Below are 22,140 nucleotides of genomic sequence, written 5' to 3' on the forward strand. Positions count from 1 at the left end.
GAAACATAAGATGGTGTCCGGGAAATATTTGCCAAAGCAGTAAATAAATTTTTTTTTTCCAAGAGATTTTTTTTGGTTTATTATTATTTTTTCTTTCGGTGAAAGAAAAACGTAGAAAATTCAGAAAGTCACAGAGAAGCAAGAGAAGAGAGAACAAAATAACAAAAACAAAACAAAAAGCCCAAAGTACCAGATTTATAGCCAATCAAGGTGTCACTTTGGCATATTGCTTTTAAATTTCTTTCTTCGCAATTTTCCTCGGTGGAGTTGTTACTACCATTAAGACAATTGGGCATGATATAACGTTATGCATATTTTCCCACATCATTAAGGCTTTTTTTTTCAAGCATCTTTTTTTAAGGCCTCATTATCTTCCTACAGGGGACGCTGAATTCCATAACCACTGCCCTATTGTTAGACTGTTTCCATTTCCCCAGTTGTAACAGGCTATGAGATACAGCTTTGTACACAAATCTTTTCTTCCGCCATGCCTGCTGTTTACCTTAGGACCCATTCCCAGAAGAGAAATTACTGAGCAAAAGCAAATGAGCATTTTTCAAGCTACAGATTCTGGAACTGCTCTCCAGACACACTGCTTCAGTCTCCCAGGGTCTCCACCAACCCAGCCACCTTTGGCTCTGAGGACGTTCTGCAGTGAAATAACCATTGCTTTGAGCTCTCATAAAGGTGAGTATCTTTTTCCATTTGTTTCCTAGTCATTTGCTGACGGAGCCCCCCAACCCAAGATGGGGGTCGTGCAGTCTGCGAAGGGGACATGGTAGCCCCCAACTCTCCCTGACTGTGGGGGAATCAATTCCACCGCTCCCCAACCCTGCAAAAAACCCGGGCTGACTGTCTGTGGTTTATCAGGGAGTTGGGAGTGAAGGGGACGAGAGGCCGGGAACGTAGCCAAATGCTCCAGCCCAAGCAATGGCAGTCATAGTGTCTTAGAACCGATATGCTTCTTTCGCTAGCTCTGTGAAGAGGAAGGGGCCTGGGCTGGAGGGCTGCCTGAGGGAGGAGGTAAGATCTGTTCAGGCCCTGGCAGCCACAGGTTCTCCAGGTGGGAGTCCTGGGCCTCCAGCTAGGCATTTCCAGGCCTCCTGAGGAAAGCAGTAAATAAATTTTGAACTTCTTTCCCCTTCATTCTCACAGAAAAGTACAGGCAGTTGTATAGGCCACAATTTCCCCCTTCCTCCGTGTCTTTGCACACACAGCTCCTTCTGTCTGGACTGCCTGTTCCCCTCACCTGATTTCCAAACTCCTACTCATTCTGCCTTAAGACCCATACCACTCTTTCTTCTTCTGTGAGGCTTTCTCTTATCTCTCTTTTGTGTCTCCACACTACACACATAGATCCCTATTAGCATTTTTGACACCTTATTGTAATTCTGTGTTCATATTTCTGTACCCCTATGCTGTAATGGGGAGCTCTCTGAGGACAGGAGACATGGAGTATACCTTTACAAGGAGCCTACAGATTTTTACACACACCGCAGAGAGAGACAGGATGCAGGGCAAGCTGGCCACTCCTGGTGAATTCTGCCAAGCGGCAGGGTTGATGGTGGTGTCCCAAATCCTTCCCCCCAACCCCCACCGTCGAACAAAGAGCTGCCTATGAACAGGGAGGATGGCACCCTTCCCCCGCACCGGCCCCATTCAGAGGTGAAAGCAGCCTGTGTCCATGCCTTGATAGGGTTTTCCCTTCCTTTGAGAGGAGAACATTCTCAAGGCAGATTTTCAAGCTGAAGTCATCCAGAACAAAAGCTGCTTGCCAGCTGTGGCCCAGCAGCCCAGCACCCCTCCCTCCCCCTGCAGCCCCAGTGCCATTACCGCCTAATGGGAGAGGGGTGTGAAAACTTCCGGCGAAACATCTGGTCGGGGCCACTGTCAGCTGGCGAGACAGAGACCAGCGAGTTCCCCATCTGATTTCCTGAGACTGCTAGAGTGCCGAAGCCAAAGAGAAAGTGAGGAGGAGGAGGAGCGGCCTGCCCTGGGGTGAGGCTGTCAGGAAGGCCGAGGCCTGCGGCACAGCCACGCTCACTCTCTCCACTCTTTCTCTCCCCGGCGGCCACCAGTAGACTTCTGCTTGGCCTGTGCTTGTGAACTCAGGCCCGTGAGAATGAGGACTCACTCTCTGCTTAGTATATGGACGATCTGAAGGGCAGACTTCTAGCAACCTGGTGAGCAGAACTGAGTTTGTGTTCGTGTTAACTTAGGTCCCTGCTCTTGTCAGAATTTCCCACCTTCTCTTAACACTGTGTCTCCCACTCCTTCCCCAAGGATCCTCCTGCTCTCCCACTGATTTCCGCCTTCCCCGGAGTAGTAGAGCTGGGACACCAAGACTGTATTCCGGATCTTTCTTTTTGTGTCTTTGCATTCTGAAAGGCGGCTGTTCTGACAAAGATTTCTGAGGTACTTTGGAAAGAAATGGTAACACCTCAGTACGTTCGGGGATTTTTTTTTTTTTTTAACAGTGACTTCTCTCGAAGACCCAAAAATACATACATAAGTACATACGTACATACTTACGTACCGATGTACGTGCATACATGCATGTAACAATTTTTTAAAAATCCTCAAAGGAATAAGTGGAAATTTCAGATTCTGTGGTAGGCCTTTGGAGGCAGATTTACATTTCAGTAATTCCTCAAGTCCTTTCCACCTAGACAGGGGAGTCCGGGTCTGATTTTCCCTCTTGAGACCCTGGAATACATACCCAGATGAATATGAGTTTGAATTTGTAGAGGGTCTAGGCTGGCTAGTCAACTGTGTGTATACTCTCTGCCACCCAACAGAGCAGACATTATCTTAATGGCACTGATAGATCAGGAGTGTCACACATCATTAAAATAGCTGATTGATTAGAAGAAAATAATTAGCTTGCCCTGCCTTGCTGGAAAGCCTTTTGACATACCAGGAAGGAGATATGGAAGGGACAGGGGTCACCCCTCTTTTGATCATTTGTTTTCCCTCCAAGGTGATGAAAAAGGCCCTGATAACCCGTAGGCAAGGGAAGGAATATAAACAAGTCGTGGTTCTTCTTTGCCATTTACTCCCAGAGAAGCTCTCTACAGACTTTCTGGAGTGTGGTGTGTTTATTTCAGTTACATAGATACACTTCTTTAAATCAAACACTCTGTTAGTGCCTCGGAGTTGTAAATCAGTGGTTCTTTTCAAGCGACTTGATAGAATGTGATATTCTGCTTTCCTTTGACAAGATATAAACACAGAAACCTAAATATTATAATCAAGGCCAGCCATTGGCAGGGCTGTGAAGAAGGGCATGTAGATCTCGTGGCTTTTCGGTGCCCTTCTTGCCTTCCATGTATGTGTCTTCCTTGGAGTTCATAGTCACCCTCTTGTCCACTTGGGAGAGAAGTTGGCAAACTTATTTGTTGCTAAGAGTGATAGGGTTTAAGGCATCTTTATGCTCAGAGAAAGAAATCTATTGGATAATTCAGTTTTACACCAGCCGAGTGCATTTTAGCCAAAGGCACAGAGATTCTTAAGCCAAAGGGTATCTCTGGAGACGTGTTTTGCTGATGGTCCTTCTCACTTGTCCTGGAAATCATGTTTGTGACTCAATGGGTCCCCTGAGACTTCCACATCTTCGGGGGGACAGAGGATAGAGTCAGAGCAAACCCAGATCACGTGGGAGCCTTCAGCTAGTTCTGAGAGGTACTGCCTGCCTCACTCCCCATCCTTACTCTCTCTCCATTGCTGCTTCCAAGAACCATAGAGGAAAATAGTTACTATACTTGTGTTAGAAGATAAAATAGTGGAACACCATTGGTCTGGAGAACAGAATCTGAGTTTGGGAGTCAGTAGGAATTGGACATTCTGCCCCTTCTCAGGGAGTGACCTTGGGCACATTACTTAATGTCCCCACAGCTACAGAATACTGACTTTACAAAGCCTTACAAAGCCAGGGGCGCCTGGGTGGCTCAGTCAGTTAAACGTCCAACTTCGGCTCAGGTCATGATCTCACACGACCTCACACGGTCGTGAGTTCATTTGAGCCCCACATCGGACTCTGTGCTGACAGCTCAGAGCCTGGAGCCTGCTTCAGATTCTGTGTCTTCCTCTCTCTCTGCCCTTCCCCCTCTCATGCTCTGTCTCTGTTTCTCTCTCTCAAAAATAAATAAACATGAAAAAAATTTAAAAAACAAACGAACAAACCTTCAAAAACACAAAGCCTTACAAAGCTTGCCTAAGGTAATGTAAGAGAAAATGCTTAGCTAATAAATACTAGTTTTCTTCCCTTTTACAAAATAAGAACTCTGAATTTCACTTGAATATAATCTACTGACTCAACTGTTAATCGACTTGTAGAGCCTTTTTTTTTAAGATGACCTCATTGACCTCCATTTTGAGCTTAAAAATAATATGCGTTCTTTGTAGAAATTTGGGGATCTAAAAGAAAAGAGAAGAGAAAAGAAAAAAAAACAAAAAAAGATAAAAGAAAAGAAAAATCCCCTATAACCTTTCCTTAGGCAGAATCACTAATTTTTCTATTTTTTTTTTAATTCCAGTACTTTTGCAGTGCATATGGGTCCCCCCACCCCCCCCTTTTTTAAACAATGTTTGCCATCATACCACACACACACACACATTCTGTTCAGTGGTTCTCATTCTCCTCCATCATGAGCACTTCCCTGTTCTCAGACACGCATAGTGTGTGTGTGTGTGTGTGTGTGTGTGTGTGTGTGTGTGTTATAGTTTCTGCCATCACTAATGGGAGTAAGACAACACTTGTTCTCCTGGGACACATATCAGTTACTGAAGTGACTGCTCTCAGGGCAGACGTAGTAGGCACTTTTTGATTGCTATTTATAATACTTTCATTTCCAAGGCTGGCTATTGGCAAGATCTTGTGTTCTTCTTTGGATTTTTGTCTTTGGGATGACCAGATCTAGGAGTAAGGATGTAGGATGTAGGATGGCAGTGAATTTCAGTCTACTTCTTCCTTCCACTGGCCAGAAGTCCCCTCTGCATTTAATGAAAAAAGGTCATGCCTCAAATGTGTTATCAGGAAAGGTCCTTAAATCCACAGCTGGCCCCAGGGCAGCACAGAATTGCTTCAAAATTGCTTTTAGAGAATAAATGTATGCATGAGGCAAGGGGCCTTCCATTCACGCAGAAATAAGGATTTCAGGGTGGTTATTGTTATTCTCAGCATGATTTTGTGGGTAACTTTTAACTTTCTCTTTTATGTCATTTAACATCTCGGTGCCTCAGTTTCCTTACCTGCAAAATGGAGATAATAGCAGCACTTATCTAGTGGAGAATTAAATGAATGAATACATGTGAAATGCTTTCCACATTGCCTGGCAAAGAGCAAGTGCTCAATAAAACCATGGCTATCATCATCATCATTATCATTGTCATTATTATGGGCCTTTCTATATTTTCCCTACTTTCTGCTGTAAGTTCAACTACCCATCCACACAACATTTTTAAAAAGGCATAACATATAGCCATGGGAATATTGCATTTTAGGCCAACAAAGTGAAACAGAATTGGGAGCATTTGTTGGGTACCAGGAAAGGAGGTTGTGGATATAGACACAGAAGGACAGGAAAGAACCCAAGGGAGGGAGAAGAAAAACTGAGAAAGGAAGGGTCAAATAATGGGTTGGCCCAAATTCAGGGAGGGGGACGGGCCAGGCATGTGTTTTTAAAAATTACTCCATTGGACTTGGGCCCACTACTCTAGCACCTTGAGAAGGGAGCTCACGGAACTTTCTCCTGCTCCCCATCCTCTCCCCAGCCTGGAAAGGTGCAGGGGGCGGGCAGGGGAAAGTGAGAAAGGGGTACGAGTAGGAGTTGGAAGACGAGAAAATTGCAACTTGGAAAGGTAAATCAGCTTCTGAAAGGCTCTTCGCTAACTTCTGGCAACACTGGGTCTGGAACTCAGCTTTCAGGATATCCAGCCTAGACCTCAATACCTCTTTATTCCCACCTGCTATTGTCTCTCTGTACCTGGAGACCTAAACAGCAGAACTGACCCAAGAATTCAGAATCTGCATTTTGGCCATTATGGTCGCCATACATTGAGTGTGGAATAAGGATGGCCTATCGAAGGCTCTATCAGTGGTCTGTGCAGGATTGGAAAACATCCATGTGCCACCGCCTGCCCTCCACTGCGCCTCTTCCCCAACTACCAAGCCTTCTTGTGGTGTTTTCTAGACCTGCATGTTCTTGCAGGGAACAGCCAGGGCAGATGCCAAGCCAATGACTTTATCAATTAATGGCTCATTGTATTCACTGTACAAGACGTCAGGGAAAGAATCCCTTGGATATTTTAGATTTATACAAGCTAGTGAGTGCGTGTTATCAAAGTGACTTGATTGAACAAGACTCAGGAATTTTCTCCACTTCTGGGCTAATGGCTTAGTTTCTGGAATTCTAAGTTTTTGCATGTAGGTTGGCCATAGACTCTATGAAAACACTGTTTTTACCATTTTCTTTTCTTTTCTTTTCCTTTTTTTCAGCGTTGATAGTGTATTTTGGTGCTACAATTTTGCAAACAATGGTCAGACTTAAGTACATTTTTTCATATGCAGGAATATCTGTGATTTTTCTGTCACTCATTTTGATGGATTATTGGATCAAATAGAAATGTGTGCCCCGTGAAAGAAACTTTTGTTTGTTTGTGTTTGGGTTTATAAAAGGTTGGCAGTAAACTTTGAAAGTAAACCTGTAGCTGCCTTACCATGTCTTTCTAGGTACCCCATTGAGACGGCCAGCACTGCTTTGCTCAAATAATTTAATTTTGATCAAAGGCAATTTATTTTTTATTATTTCTGTAAATATGAAATTTACTGTCAAATTGGTTTCCATACAACACCCATGCTCATCCCTCCCTCCCACCCCCCCCATCAACCCTCAGTTTGTTCTCAGAAAGGCAATTTAATACAAGGAACAGGGAAAAGAGTAGAATTGGCCTCCATTATTTAAGATTATTTAGTGATATTTTCTATTTAAGAAGGTGTGGGTTGCATGTATCTGCTATCTGGCAGCCACTGAAAAAAGCCACAGCAGAAAACAAAGATTGAAACCCAAGGAAGATCATTCGGTAGGATGCAGTCTTACAACATTAGCCTGGTATAGACTCTGAGACACAATTCCTTAAAAGACACCCTGTGTTTCAAAGAGGAGGGTTGGTGTAAAATACAGGGTGCTCTAACTTGTGTTTCTAGAAGTGAAATTTTATTCCCATCCCAAAACTCTACAACACCTGGGAAAATAAGTAGGAATGTCATTGTGGTAATGAACTTTAAGCGGATGATGACAATTTTGAGATACGTGCCCAAATAGGATAGCCCTCATTCTCCTCATTCCTCTTAAGGTGGTGGTCTGGACGTGTTCATGTCTAAAACTTGTAGCAGAAGACCTGTTGGAGTCTCCGCCTCTGAAGGAGGTGAGGGTTCCCTTTGTTCCCTCTCTGGAGTTACTCCGGAGCTATACAGATTAAGACCAGCAGATGGCATGCAGTGTCAGGATCCTGGACACTTGGAACCTGGGAAAGCCATCTTTTCTCGCCCATAAAATTCTGAACTTTAGTTAGGAAGAAAAGTGTGCTTATTTCAGCTATTAGCTATTGTGCTTGATAATTTGGCTGTCTTTCTACGATGTCTAGGTTACCTGTGGTGGAAACAAAACTAAATACAACCCGGACACCATTTTGCTTGCGTCCTAAACTGGAAACAGGCTTGTGCAGAACACTCTTGGGAGCCTCACCGGGTGGCATGGAATGGAATAGCAGGACAGATTCCTGGAAGAAGAGAATGAGAACTCCATCCCTGTGTGTTGTGAGAGAAGAAGCAAATGATCAATACAACCCACTCCATCCCCCTTCCCCCAGCCCACAGCAAAGATGCCTGGAATTAGAGCGGAGTTTCCTAATATGCCTGCGTCAGGAATATAGCTGGAGATAGCCGAAAGTATCACTTCAGGGTTTGAAAATAGATCATTTCCACACTTACCAAGCAAGATTTAACTTCATCTCCTTGTTTTCAGTTTAGCACCTTGGCCTGGTCCTCCTCTCGGCCTGGCATCCCTGAGCATGGGACTTCAGCAGAGAACAAATGTCTAGTCTTCTAAGAAGAGAGAGAAGAGGACCGGAAGGGTGGAAATATAAATGCCTGGCTGCACAGAGGTGGATGAGGGAACCCAGAGATCTACCTTCTATAGACCTTCAACCAAACTGTGTTTTAGCCTCATGCTTCATCTTCACTCTCTGCGGTACGTAGTGGCTCTGAAGCCTGAATCTTTCTGGGGGTCTTGTGAAAAAATTGTTCATGAAAAAAAAAAACAAAAATTCTCAGCGTGCCTGGATGGCTCAGTCAGTTGGTTAAGCGTCTGACTCTTGATCTCTGCTCAGGTCATGATCTCATGGTTCGTGAGTTTGAGCCCCAAGCCCTGAGTCAGGCTCTATGCCAACAGCACAGGAGCCTGCTTGGGTTTCTCTCTCCCTCTCACTCTCTGCCCCTCCCCCACTTGTGCTCTCTCTCTCTCTCTCTCTCTCTCTCAAAATAAGTAAATAAACTTTAACAAGAAATTTTCCGTTAACAGATACCTGCCATTCTGTCATACCCCTGCTCTACATTTTCGTAGTTTCTTACACCAGTCTTACTTTCCCAGGTAAGAACTTCCCAGCATCCCTTGCAGCCAAAGAGCAGGCATGTGCCCTAAGATCCACCAATCAAACACCCACATGAAACTCTGACCTGGAAGTCAGCAACATGAGGAAACAGACTGGATTCTGAGCACTGTGCCTTCATTTTGCAGGTGAAGGTGGTGGTGGCAGCAATATCCCTTCAGTATGAGGTTCTGAGCTGCATTCCTAGGGGTTTAGCCTTGAGCTTCTTCTTCTTCAGATCTCCCGATGCATCTTAATAAATAACGTTTAATGAATTCTGCTTAAAGCAGCATGGATTTTATAGTTTGCAATTAAAAGAAAGAGCGAGAAAGAATGAAAAAAGAAAGAGAAAAAAAGAGAAAGAAAGAAAGAAAGAAAGCAGGCAGGCAAAAGAAAAGAAAAACTAATAAACACATTTGGTCAGTGAAAGTAGGGTAAATCTACAATGTGGAATTGGGTTTGGGGATGGGAGCCACAGCTGGGTAGAGGTGAGGTATCTTTTGTCATGCACCAAGTATTAGGGTTAGCCATTACTCCTTTCCTAAAGGAGGTGCCCTCTGACTGTGGCCACAACCTGAGGTGGAGAAAATCCCCAAGATCTGGAGCTTTGAAAGGCTGACAAAGACAACCACTTCTTTATCCCCCCAAAAAGCACTTAGAAACAATGACATCAAGATAGTAGCCTCAGCTGGAAATGCTGTGTGACCTTATCCCGTCAATTAAGAGTTCTCTGTAAGAGGGGCACCTGGATGGCTCAGTCAGTTGAGTGTCTCTAGATTTTTGACTCAGGTCGTGATCCTGGGGTTGTGGCATCATGAGTTGGGCTCCATGTGGAGTATGGAGACTGCTTAGGATTCTCTCTCTCTCTCTCTCTCTCTCTCCCCTTCTGCCCTTCCCCCACTCGCACTCTTTCTCTGTCTCTCTAAAATGAAAATTAAAAAAAGAAAAGTTCTCAGCAAAAAACCTTGTTCAGACCCATTGGAAAATTTCAGGTTCAGGTTCAGACCCATTGGAAAATTTTCAGGTTCTTACCATGAAAAGTTATGATTTCAAATTGTCTCAAGGAAGCAGACATCGAAGAAGGAGTAGGAAGAGACAGATCACTAATGTCACATGTAAAGAGAGGGAATCTTCCTATTTAAAGATGGTCCACACAGGATCTCTGGCTGTGTCTGTATGCACATGCAGTTGACAGGAAGTGGAAGAGAGGGCAACTAAGATTTTTAGGAAACCCACTGTCAAAGACACCTCAAGCCTGGCTGGCAACCGCCTGTGATTTTATCCTTAAAACTAATCCTAGGCCACTAGTTCTGCACCAGCATGAAGAAGTGTATGGAAGGTGTGTATTTTCCAAGAAAGCTATGTTCTTTATTACTCACCAAGCATGAATTAACATGGGATAATTAGCAGGGAGTTCATCCCAGAGGGCAGCTTCTAGAATCACCAACCAAGTAAATACCTGAGCTGGAAGTCATCACTATTCTTATTCAACAGGACTGATTATTTCCTTATGGCTTAATGACTGCCGAGGTTTCCCATTCTTCTATTTTTTAAACTGGAAATTTTACAAATCTTTGGTTGTCCTGTTTTTTTTTCTCCACTATTTTTTAATGGGTGTGTTGAGAGACAATTTGTCTTGGAACTTTGGGCTTTCAATAGATAATAGTTTGAAAAATTAGTGTTACTAGAAGTCCTTACTATTTAACTAGAAGATTCTTCAGAGGAAGAAAGACTATAATGAGAAGGAATATGTTCTGGACTCAAAATAGTAGTCAGATATCTTAGCAAGGACTGAGATCTTTGAACAGTCTCCAGATACCAGTAAGAATCATTGTATTACCCTCTTTCTCATCTGTTGGATTTTTTTTCCCCCTTATTTTTACATGTGGTGAATGAACTGGGAGAGGAGAGAAGTGGTCTAGAAAGGATTAAGCTGAGTGTGTAGACAGGATGTCCTTATAATGACTTCTGACTTGATCTCTATCCAAATGGTCCCACCCTTCTTCTCAACCCAAAGCTTATAGTATGGTACCAATGAAAGTAGCTCAAACCCCTTTGCAGGCATGTAGAAGCAGTTTGGAATAGACTGTAAATGGGTGGGGTTGTGGAATGGGAGGAGCTTGTGGCTTTTCCAAATCAGCCCTGATTTAGAGCTTATAATTCTGCCATCATTTCCTATCCACAAGTGCTATCCCATCTTTTTGGTTCCCTTTATTTCTACCCAACCTCATGAGATAGATTAGATAGATAGGTAGATAGATGATAGATAGATAGATAAATAACAGAGGAAACAAAGCCAAGACCCTTGTGGGTGTAGCAGAAGGTTGAAGGAGGTCTTTGTGTCACGGTAATGACAATAACTTAAAGACCTCCCCATTCTCAAGGTTAGGAAGACTCTTGGCCACTTCTACTCACAGAGATTCTAAGAGCACCACAACCCCTGGCACCACGCCCACTGTTTCTTGGGTCCCTTCCCTCTTCTCTTCCTGCTTGCCTCTCAGGTGTCATAATCTCCACCAAGCCCTACTAGTTGTGCCCAGATTTGAATGCAGAACAATTTGGTTTTCACTCTAGCCTTCCGTCTTCTTCCAGACTCTGGATCTGATTTGTCTTTTATACTCAATTACCCATGAAGGTATTATAATAGAGACTGTCTGTCCCCAAGAAGAATGCTGACGTAGCTGTTAATTATCCTTTAATCCTTTTACACACAACTGATAAAACTAGTTGCTTTGGGGTTTTCTGTTTGTTTTGTTTTGTGTTCGGCTTTTACTTATTAGAATGGCTATCCTTTTGGCGAAAAGCACTCATATAACAAGTTTCAGAAAACTCAGAAAAGCGCAAAGAAGTGAAAAATCTGTAACATCTCAAACTCGGTATCTCTTAAGGAAAGTCCCCATTTCTCCCATGTCTCATTCACGTACTTCAATCTCCCCTCTCCAAACAAAGGATCAGTGGCTTGAGTTTTCAGGGCCATCCCACTCAATTTTAGAGAAATATAGATCCCATTTGAGATCCAAGGAGGCATTTGTCAGCATTAAGCGCCTCCCTCATCTCCATCCATGCCCACAATATTTGGCAAAACCCCAAACAATATAGTTTGTGGTTTGGGATTGTAGCTGGTTCCTTGTTTCATTCATGATGGGGAGATTTTCCCTCCTATTTTTGTTCCATTTATTGTTTTCATTGGATTTTTAGGAAGAGGAAGGGCATAAATGTTTTTACTCACTTGCCTTTAACAAGAAGATCTACCTTTTAAAATAATTACATGTCTGCTTTTGATATTTTACTTCAAGGAAGAGTTAAGGGAAGGATGTATGCGAAATGTAATGAATTTCCAGTTTGTTAGGTGCCTGATAAAGAGGAGCTTGCCTGAACGGGGGTCAGTTCTGTTCTGATGACGGCCTTCCCATGGCACTGGTACTATGGTTAGAATTTTCCCAGGGAGAGATGGCCTTGCTCCCTGGGAGCGGTCACCATAGATGGCCCTCGCTGAGAGTAGACCACAAATTACACCAGCTGCAGACACTTACAAAGCACATGAAGGGAGGGCAGAGGCTGGTGCCCAACGATGGAGAGGAGTCACAACTCAGCTGTAGAACAGCAGGAGCTGGCAGAGAAAGACAATCTGAGAAAGACCTGCCTCCTCCTGTTCCCTGAGGATCCTTAAATCCCCCCATTACCCAGTCACCATCTTGGGAAGAAGGGAGGAGGGAAGGTCCTTAGAAGGTGGAGAATTGGCTCTGATAGGGAATTTCGCCATGGACATGAGCAAATTCAGCCCCCCTCCCCTTTTATTCACCCTGGAAGAGACTGTTCCTTAGCAAGTTTATTCCTGCCATCTGTAGGAACGAGAGCTTCAGAGCAAGATTAAATCAGTTATAGAAAACAAATAAGCTACTGTTTTTGTACAGCTGATTCGTAAGGTGTAAATCCTGACCCCGAAACATCTGTGATTTTAGCTTCATCTTCCTGCAAGAGGCAGCCTGCTAGAAGGAAAACCACACAGGGCTGGAGCCGACCTCCATTTACTCCTACCTCGGCTACTGACTAGCTGCGTGATCTTGATTAAACACCTAATTTTCTAGTTCTCAGTTTCATCAACTCTAAGAGGTGGGGGTTGGACCAGATCAGTGATATTCAAATGTTTTGTTTTGTTTTGTTCTTAAATTTTTTTTTTCAACGTTTATTTATATTTGGGACAGAGAGAGACAGAGCATGAACGGGGGAGGGGCAGAGAGAGAGGGAGACACAGAATCGGAAGCAGGCTCCAGGCTCTGAGCCATCAGCCCAGAGCCTGACGCGGGGCTCGAACCCACGGAGCGCGAGATCGTGACCTGGCTGAAGTCGGACGCTTAACCGACTGCGCCACCCAGGCGCCCCCAAATGTTTTTATTTCGTTTTTTAGCTGTGCCATTCCGTTAAACAAAATCTTACTTAGATGGACAATATATAAAACAGAGTTGAGTTTCCTCTGGAGTTTCCTCTGGCAGAATAGGGAGGAGGCGTCTGGGACCCCATGCATGAGGGAGTTCCTTGGGCATCCCCAGAAGTCTTTAAAGTCATTAAAGACTACAATCTCTGATTTTTTGTTTTTTGTTTTTTGTTTTTTATTCTAATCCTCAATGATTCACTCTCTGCCCAAGGCCTGGGGTGGCTGGCAGGAACATGAAATAATCTGTTCTGTCATCCCCGGGTATCTGAGGAAATTGGTGCTAATTTGTCCTTTTGGGGACAAATCAATTATCTTCATGTTAAAACCAAAAAATTCCCAGAACTCTATGGTGGCTGGGGATTCTGTTGTTTACAACTAAGAAAAAGAGAGAGAGCGAGAGAGACAGAGAGCGTGAGCAGGTACGTTCGAGGTAACAACCCATGAACCATGAGCTAAATATGAACTAGAAATTGTGTTACCACTGTGGGACCAACATGGCAGAGTCACGTCCAGTGAGCTCTGACAACGCCCCAAGAAGCAGGTATGATCCGCATTTCATAGACAAAAATACTGTAGCACGTTAAGTAACTTGCTCAAATATCATACAAAGAATCGCCTTTTCTTTAAAAAAACAAAAACCAAAAAGCATTTACCGTCATACGTAAGGTGTTCACATATACAGTTAACCCAAACCATGGAACTTCTCATCCCACAGAACCTACCATTCAGTGACTCCCAGAGCTTTTTGCACATGAAATGGATACGGAAAATGTCTGAGACAAACAATCTGAATTTTAAATGCAGATCAAAGTCCTTGCAGCAGCGAAGAAAGCCTGTGGGTATTTCATGGAGGTTTACCAAGAAAGCAGGCATCTTCGCCTCCACTTCATGAACTTATATTTTAAGAAGCTCAGCCATTCCAGTCCATGCAGAAAAAGACTCTCAAAGGAATATTTACAATGTGGATCTTATATTAAACATTTGGTTTTATATTCTTAAATATTTATAAAAGCATATGTGGAATAAATTTTAGTCCACAAACTGAAGTGTGCAAAACATATCAATTTCTTTATTTCTTTAAATCAACTTTGTTTTCTGACTCTCAGCCTCCATCCTTCCTCTAAAGTGGCAAGAGCATCCATCTCGTCCTTGTTAGGGCGCCCTCTCCTACCCAAAGTCACACCAGAAGGTTTACTCGGGAAATGAGGACGATTGAGGAAGGGATGTCCCATCTGTCAAGGCACCACGGACATCTGCACCATGAGGCCCGCCGTGGTACCCTGGATTTTGGTGGCGCCATTGGGGGTTAGGGGGCTTTGTGGAGGATGCCTCCCTCTTGGCACACCAAGAAGTCACCTCCTCTGCAGCTGCGTGGCCACAGGACCCGTGTAGTTTCACACCACCTTGTGCTCAGAAGAACCCCGGATTTGTTTTAATGCTCTGCTGTTGCCATCTTCAGACTGGAACAAGGGACCCATGGTTTCATTTTGCACTGTGTCCTGCAAATTCCTTGGCGGTCCTGCCCATGGCTTTAGTTACCACCCCCTCTGCTCACCTTCTCTGCGGTGTTTGCAATCCTCCCCTGCCCCATTCTGTAGAAGAGCTTCCCTCTGACTCCCTACCCTCCCCACCCCCCCATGCTTTGTCCCTCTTCCTTAGAGTCTGGGGCACTTATTTCCTCAATGGCTGTAGGTATTTACAAAAAGAGAAAGCAAAGAAAAAACAGGAAAAGCCACAGTTTTCTGGGGCTTCTGCCTTTCATCCTGCAAAACTCCCTGAAGGAAGGAGCTGGTTCCTACTTGAAATGGGAAAAGAAGAGAAACCCAATATGTGGGGAGAAAACCCACACCTTCAAAATTCAGTGAATTATGTTGTTACGCATATGGTTGCATTTGAATTAACGGTAAGTTATTTGCATCATCAGTTTTGATGATTTTGGCCTATGCGATATGTCTCTAGGATAGATCCCCAACACATACGGGTGCACCCATAGAAAGTGAGGGCATAGAGACCTAAGCTGGGTATCGCTATTAGCAGGGTGACCATAGACATTCTGGCTCAAGCTGGGGCACTTTTGAAAGGGGCGCCCTTAATTTACATCAGAGCAGTAAGAGTGAACTGGGGCCACCACGGGCAAACAAGGGTATGTGGTCATCCGATCTGTAAGTGCCAGAGTCAGGATTTAAACCCAGGTCTGTGTGACTCTCACTATTTTGGGTATTAATTAGAATATTAATCTGTGACTAGCTCGGTCAACTGCCATGAATGGTTTATCCTACATCCATTCTGTTGTGGCCCTGTTGACATGGCCTGAGAAAGACTAGGTTCACAACTGAAGAATTTTATTCATGAGAGCCCAAGAACTGCATTCCTCGGTTGCAATTGGCCAGTCCCCCAGGCATGAATGAGGGAAGTTTCATCTTCAATATTTACTGAAAACAGACGCTGAAGTTTGAGAAGCAAATGTAAAGTGCTCATTCCAAAAGCCTCTTTATATACATGTTAAATCGGTTTGTGGGAAAGAGACCACAGAGATTGTTTAAACATTCATCCTGATGACACAACTGTTCTAAAATATGCAGTTCCTTCTAGTTATATGGGGAATTAATTGCATATGGAGGAAGTCATCTTTTGAAACTGGATTAAAAGGAAATAGTTCATAATTCAGTGATATCAACATGCACACCATTGTGCCTGGGACTCAGCTTCGCCTCGTTTTTCTTATCTCAGCCACTGTCTGAAGACGTTGTTTTCTCGCTCAAGGCGTCATGACTGAGCTATGTAGCTCTGCGGAGAGGAAAAAAAAAAAAAAAAAAAAATCTGGGGCCAGAAGGGAAGAGATCTGACTTCAGCACACTTGTGCTGTTGGGAGTCTCTTTCTGACCTTGGATTCTGGAGTCCGGCTCACTTCTCCACGTCCATCCATTGGTGGAGGACTCGAAGTCCCCCTGTACCCTTGAACTCCATCAGCGTGATACAGCTGGCATTTGGGAGCACAATGTCCTCTCTCACCACAGGGCACATTTTGATGTTCATCCTTAAATGCATTACCCATCATTCTTTGCAGGGTCTCTTGTTAACCACAAAGCAGTTAGATAGCTATGTTTAGAGAGAAACAGCTCCTTATCTGTTGCACTCCAAGGGAAATCAGCAGTTTCCTAGAGATGGTCTTAGCGCTACTCTGGGGCTCCAGTTTCTCTACGATACAATCAGCCGTCAACCAAAGCTACGGAAAGTAGTGAAACTCCCCCGTTATGTCTTACTCATGGCAGTAATCACGCTTTGAGTACATCTGTTGTTTTTAAATTTCCAGCCCCATTAAATCTCCCCTTTTTTTTCTTTTTCTTTTTTTTTTTTTTAAGATACGAGGAGTTGACAATACCCATACTCGCTTTGAAGTACCCTCACTTAAATGAGTGATTTGAAAAAGAATCGAGACATGAGGCAATCCTGAAAATATGAATAAAAGAATATAAATATTTCTCCAGCCTCTCTAGTCTTCATTAAAACACGCAAGAGGAAGAAACTGGTTTGCCCTTCTATATTTAATTTGGACTCTAACCTCTTTGAAAACTTCAGCAATGTGATTAATTTCCGCTTATCTTACGGAATGTCTCCCCACCTATAAATAAGTCTATTCTTCTTCAGAAGAGCATAAATATGCCTCCCGCTTTACGGTTATTTTTAATATCTCTTACTTATAATTGTAATGAGACCTATTTTCAGGACAATAGCTAAGTATCCGTTACATTTCCATTATGCTCCATTAGTTTCATGGTTGGAAAACTTAAGCGCAATAAGCTTCTTTGGATGAATATGAATACAATGTTAATCAGAGTAGCATGAATAATTCAAAGAGCAAAGGGACTCTGATATTCGATCTAGCAAGACCAAGAACAAGAAAAGAAAAGAAGAAAAGGAGACAGAGTAGGGGAGGGAAAGAAGAAAAAGAAGAGGAGGAAAGAATAAGATCTTGAGAGTTTTTAATTTCAGGTAAAGGATAAAAAAAATCCTTTTTTTTTTTTTTTTTTTTTACATGTTTAAAATGTTATCCCACCTAAGAATGGAAAGTTTGTGGAAGATCGAAAAGGAAAGGGCCGGTATTAAAAGATCCTCCTCACCGCTTTATTAGCTAAGTGCCTGATTCCCCACTTTTCTATCCCCCACATTCCCCAGGCTCAGGAGAGGCCCATGGGGTCATGTAGGAAAGTGCTTTGTCTACATGAACACTTCAAGCACAGCGCTGAATTATTTGCTGCCTTGAGGCTGACGATGTGAGTAACTATTTCCGGTGTGAAGTTACATTCGATTAGTTAATGGTACTTATAACAATAATATGTGCTTGGTGATAAAAGCAGCCTGCTTGATGAGAGATGGCATGACCAGCTATTAGAAATCACATCGCTTTGGCAAAAAGTTAGGTATCTGATCTTTCTAGGCCCACAATTCACTTCTTTTATTTGAACTCAAACCTTTAAAATGAAAACTTCCACATGGGAAATGAATTATCAGTTTTTCCTCTCTAGGTCATCTCCCATTGGAAGAATGGACTTTCCGTCAGAAGACAAAGGACATGCTTTTCTCCGGAGAAATATCTCCCCATTGATAAATAATGAGCAAACGCAGAACACTGAAGTAGTGTTCTCGCCAGTAGTGTGAGCCGTGTCAGCACTCACCAGCTGGTCCCTGTCTGTTTTGCAGTCAGAGAAAATGGGAACTCAGCATGGATCCGAGTTCCCAAGGATAGGAGGATTCGATCTGCCAGGTGTGCACATGGGCAGAATGCCTAACCCCAGGTCATTTTACAAAAAAACCTTGCTCAGACGTGGCCAGCAAAGCTGTGCAAACCCTAGGAAAGCAAGCAAAAGGCCACAGTTGCGATTTCTGCAACTTGGTTACTCTCAGCAAGACCGCCCTGTGTTTTCTCCAGTTGGTAAGCGAGGGTTCAGGGAACAAATTAAGAGTCGTGCAAGACACGTTAGAATAGTAGGCAGTTCAAGTGCCGTGATTTCTACCCTTCATGAAATCGACGCAATTATTTCACTAATCAAATGTGCATTCAGAGGAATGGAAATGTGGAAGATCAAGGTAGTGAGAGAGGGGTTACCAAATAGCCGTCACCCTTTGCCCATTGGTTTCTATCTATGCAGTCTAGGAACTGAGATCATATTTATGAACAGACTTGGCAGGCAAAGCTTTCGCATGTAATTATTATGTAGCAGATTTGGGGCAATACACTTAACTTTTGTCTAAGGCAGAAAGGTGAACTGGAATGAGAGTGATTTTCTGGATAATTCGATCCAAGGGAGTAATACCCTGGAGTCGCCTGGTGATGTCAAGGTTCTTGCAGCTCATGCTTTGGAACCCAGTTACATGGGAGACCATGTTTGAACAATGTCCTTTAAGGAATTCAGTAACTAAACCCTGCTGGACAGGAGCCAAGACAAGCCTCTTTAATGCCAAATTCCACTCTAGCGGGTCATGTTATTGGATGGCTCAAATTAATTTGGGCCAGGAAAAAAGGGCCTCCTTTCCCTCAATAGTTGATTTTTTGTCTGAATTATCCAGATAATTGTTTCATTTTTCAACTTTCTTTTGCCTGCATAGAGGAGAGAGGCAGCTTTACTTCGTTTTGTCTTTTGTTATAACAGAATCATTACCTGTAATTCAGAAGTCAGAAGTCATTCTCATGAAAATGTGTAACCTTTGTATATATCAAAAAGAACTACCTGGTTCCAAGTGGTTATTTATTCTTCCATAATATTTTTTTTTCATTTGTTCATTGTTACTCATTTAGCAGATATTTGATGGACAAACAAAAGACATATTATCCTTATGTATCATGCCCATTTATTAAGGAAACTCTAATCAACAGAAAAATCTTTAAATTATTGTGAGGCAGGAGGAAAAGGTGAACAACTTTTGGAAAAATTCTCTTGCAAAGGTTATGTTTCCTTAAAAACAAAAAGTTGAACTTGTAAAAGGAATGTATTATTTAAAGCCGACATAACAACTTTTGCTTGAAAAGATTTAGGGCATTAATCTTTAATCCTGACAACATTGGTTCCCCGCCCCCCCCCCCCCCAAATAAATTGCATCTCTCTCTGAAGACCGGAGCAGTGAAAACCTTTCTGTTGTATCTTTCCCTCCAGTGGATGATCATTTAGGTCCAGGCCACTTGTCTCTTACCTGCTCAATTCACCAGGTCATCCTGTAGAGTCCGAAAATAGAAAATGAGACTATATTCAGAGTGGAGTATTCTTTCTGTCTCATCCTTCATTTCTGCTCTCCCAAAACCCCTTCCCAAACTCAGTAGCTCATTTGAAAAAGAAAGCAATACAGACTTCAAGGTAACGCATAGGTTTTGTATCCCTTTCTCTTTAATTGGATTGGTAATTGCTGTCTTACTCGCCTCTTGTCAGCAATACCAAATAACAATGGATATTTGTTGGATGGATAACAAGTGGATAACAAATCCTAATAAAAATGGGTATCCCCTGCTGAATAAAAGAAGTTACGACACCTAAGGATCCGGGAGAAGCAAGTTATGTCCTGAGGGTGCAAAGGTTCACTGTGAGATTTGCTGAGCATTCCAAGGTCTTTCAATATGATCTGCAGTGACCTGGCAGTTGGGAATTGAAGGAAGAGGGTGGACAACCACAATTACATGACAACAAAGCTAGGGGGCTCCCCTGTTACTTGCCTGGTTGTGTTACTGCTCTCATGAGTACCATCTACCCAAGTCTAGCTCTTCAGAAGAGGTCAAGCAGAGGACAGAAGAGGTCTTAGGGAGATTCAAGCATCAAATGAGTAGATGGCTTGGATGATCATCAATTATTTTTTAACCCTGAAGGTGTGTAAATCCCTATTAAAATTTTTGTTTATTCAGATGTTCATCCTTTGTGTGAGTGAGAGAAGATAAGATGCAGCGCACATACAGGAAAGTACACAAACCAAACACCTGTGAAATCACCATTTGGGTCAAAAATAGAACATAGCCAGCATCCGAGACGTCTCTCCATGACCCTTACCAATCACATGCCCACTCTCCCCACTTTTATGGTGAACATCTTTTCTTTATTGATCTAGCCCCTAAGTATAGATGGATCTAGGAGCAATATGGCCCCATTTGCCTATGTTCTCAACTTTATATCAACAGAACCACACACTTGTATGTTTTGCTACTTTTGTTCAACCTTGTGTGTCTAAGATTGACTCATGATGTTAGATACAGCTGTCTCTCTTTCATTTTGTGACTGGACTCAGATCATTTTTGATGGGTGAAAGCTTAGGAAAGTCCTGAGCACCCATGTCTTAGTATTTCATTCGTACTTCAGTAGACTGATTACTCGGTGTCCAAGGTCCCTGGCAGAGAATAGAATCTCCTCTAGATAATTGAGACAGGTAGAGATTTACTGCAGGTTGTTTTGCTTGGTCGTTTTTGTTTCGTTTGTTTTGTTTTGTTTTGTTTTAAGGCACATAGAATCATTGGAAGGGTAGACAGAAAGTCTTTGGAGGGAGTTTTTGGTAACCTTCCTCTCCTCTCCCCAAGCACCCCATAGTACTGGGTACCCAAAGCAACAGCCACCACTCTAAGATCAGGACTCTTCAGGCCTTGGTCTTGAAGCCACTGCAATCAGAAACTTTTCTGATTATGCTTACGAAGTCATAAATGCTACAGACCCAAGAACCATTCTGTGCCTGATACAAATGTCACCAGCAAAAACAGGCCCCCTTGTCTTTCTTCTTGGTACCTGTGAAAGATGCCTATGCTCACGACAAAACCTCTGCTGGCAGTGCAAGAAGGACAAACCACTTCCGTGACGTGCTTGCCCAGCAGAAGTAACAAGAGCACTATGAAAGCATTTGGTTTGTAGAGCCTAGAAATATCTGGAATTCTAGCCGCAGTGAGCAGTAAAATGTCTTTTGCCTTCCAGCCTCTGTTATATAGGAAATCACGTTACAACAGTTGGCTTCACATGGGGGCTAAGGACCCATCGTTCGTTAATCATAAAAGCCCTGGAAGAAATGAAATAGAGCAGAATAGAAATCGTGGAGGGCATCAACTCAGTGAGGTTGAGTATTGGTTTGTGCAACACATGCATTTGCGGGCGCTGGACAGCACATACGATGATTTTCTCACTGTGGATTGAGTTGGAGGAGAGGTTTGAAAGCCATCACGCGAGAAAGAGTGAAGCAGATGTTGAGTGCTAATCCACTGCATCCACCACAGCTCTTACTAGTGAACATCGAGCAATACACAGAGTCAACAAAGGGACATTTGGCAAGCCTTGTTGGCCAGTGTCTTCTAACAGCCCACTCTCGAGCATCTTCATGCCCAGATCATCTTTTCAGCCTGACTTAATCAGAGGCAAGAGACAACGGGGGCGGTTTCGATCAAGTCGTCTCCACAAATTCCTTACATTCGGCCAGGATCAGCTCCAGCAAAGCTAGGGCTTAGCACTCTGCGTATTGCAAATAAGTGGCAAAGTGCTGTGACTGTGCTCCGCATGTTTGTGTCCACCTGCTCTGCTTTTGGAGTCATCCTCCATGAGTCCTGCAGTGATCTTTCTGAGACACCAACATGATTACTGTACTCTGTTTTAAAGCATTAAGTAGCACCCTTTGACTTATAGCAGTTAACTCCCAAACCTTCAGTGTTTCTTAAGATACAGATTCCCAGATCTGCTGTGGGGGTTCTAATTTAATAGCTTTAGGACAGGACCCAGGAATGCGTATTTTTAGAGGGAACCCTGGTGAGTAAGAACCACACTCTTTAGCATGATCAAAGCAATTCTTCTCCCCACCAGCTTGGCCTCACCTCAGTTCTTCCAGTGTCTTCCTCCTGCCCTACCACCAGTCTCCTTTCCTCCCTCCCTACTCTCCCCCTCCTGCAGACCAGGAACTACTTCTACGTCCTTTTACCCTGCATTATCCCATGCTGCTTCTTCTAACTGGGACGTTCTGCTTATTCTCACTCTCATCAAATATCTCCCAAGCTTCTACTCACCTTAAAGAGCCAAGCTCCAATATTACCTCTCTAGGAAACCTTCCTTTAT

General features: G+C 43.3%; 1 long non-coding RNA gene across 1 annotated transcript; it reads left to right on the forward strand.

The window, feature by feature from the left end:
* Positions 1 to 348: 348 nt before the first annotated feature.
* LOC113602836 (uncharacterized) lies at positions 349 to 8,532 on the forward strand. The gene is made up of 2 exons (XR_008300318.1): positions 349 to 687; positions 7,645 to 8,532. It is a non-coding gene; the product is annotated as an uncharacterized LOC113602836 (long non-coding RNA).
* Positions 8,533 to 22,140: the final 13,608 nt, after the last annotated feature.

Source organism: Acinonyx jubatus, chromosome B4, assembly GCF_027475565.1.
Source record: "Acinonyx jubatus isolate Ajub_Pintada_27869175 chromosome B4, VMU_Ajub_asm_v1.0, whole genome shotgun sequence".
Classification (NCBI taxonomy): Eukaryota; Metazoa; Chordata; class Mammalia; order Carnivora; family Felidae; genus Acinonyx; species Acinonyx jubatus.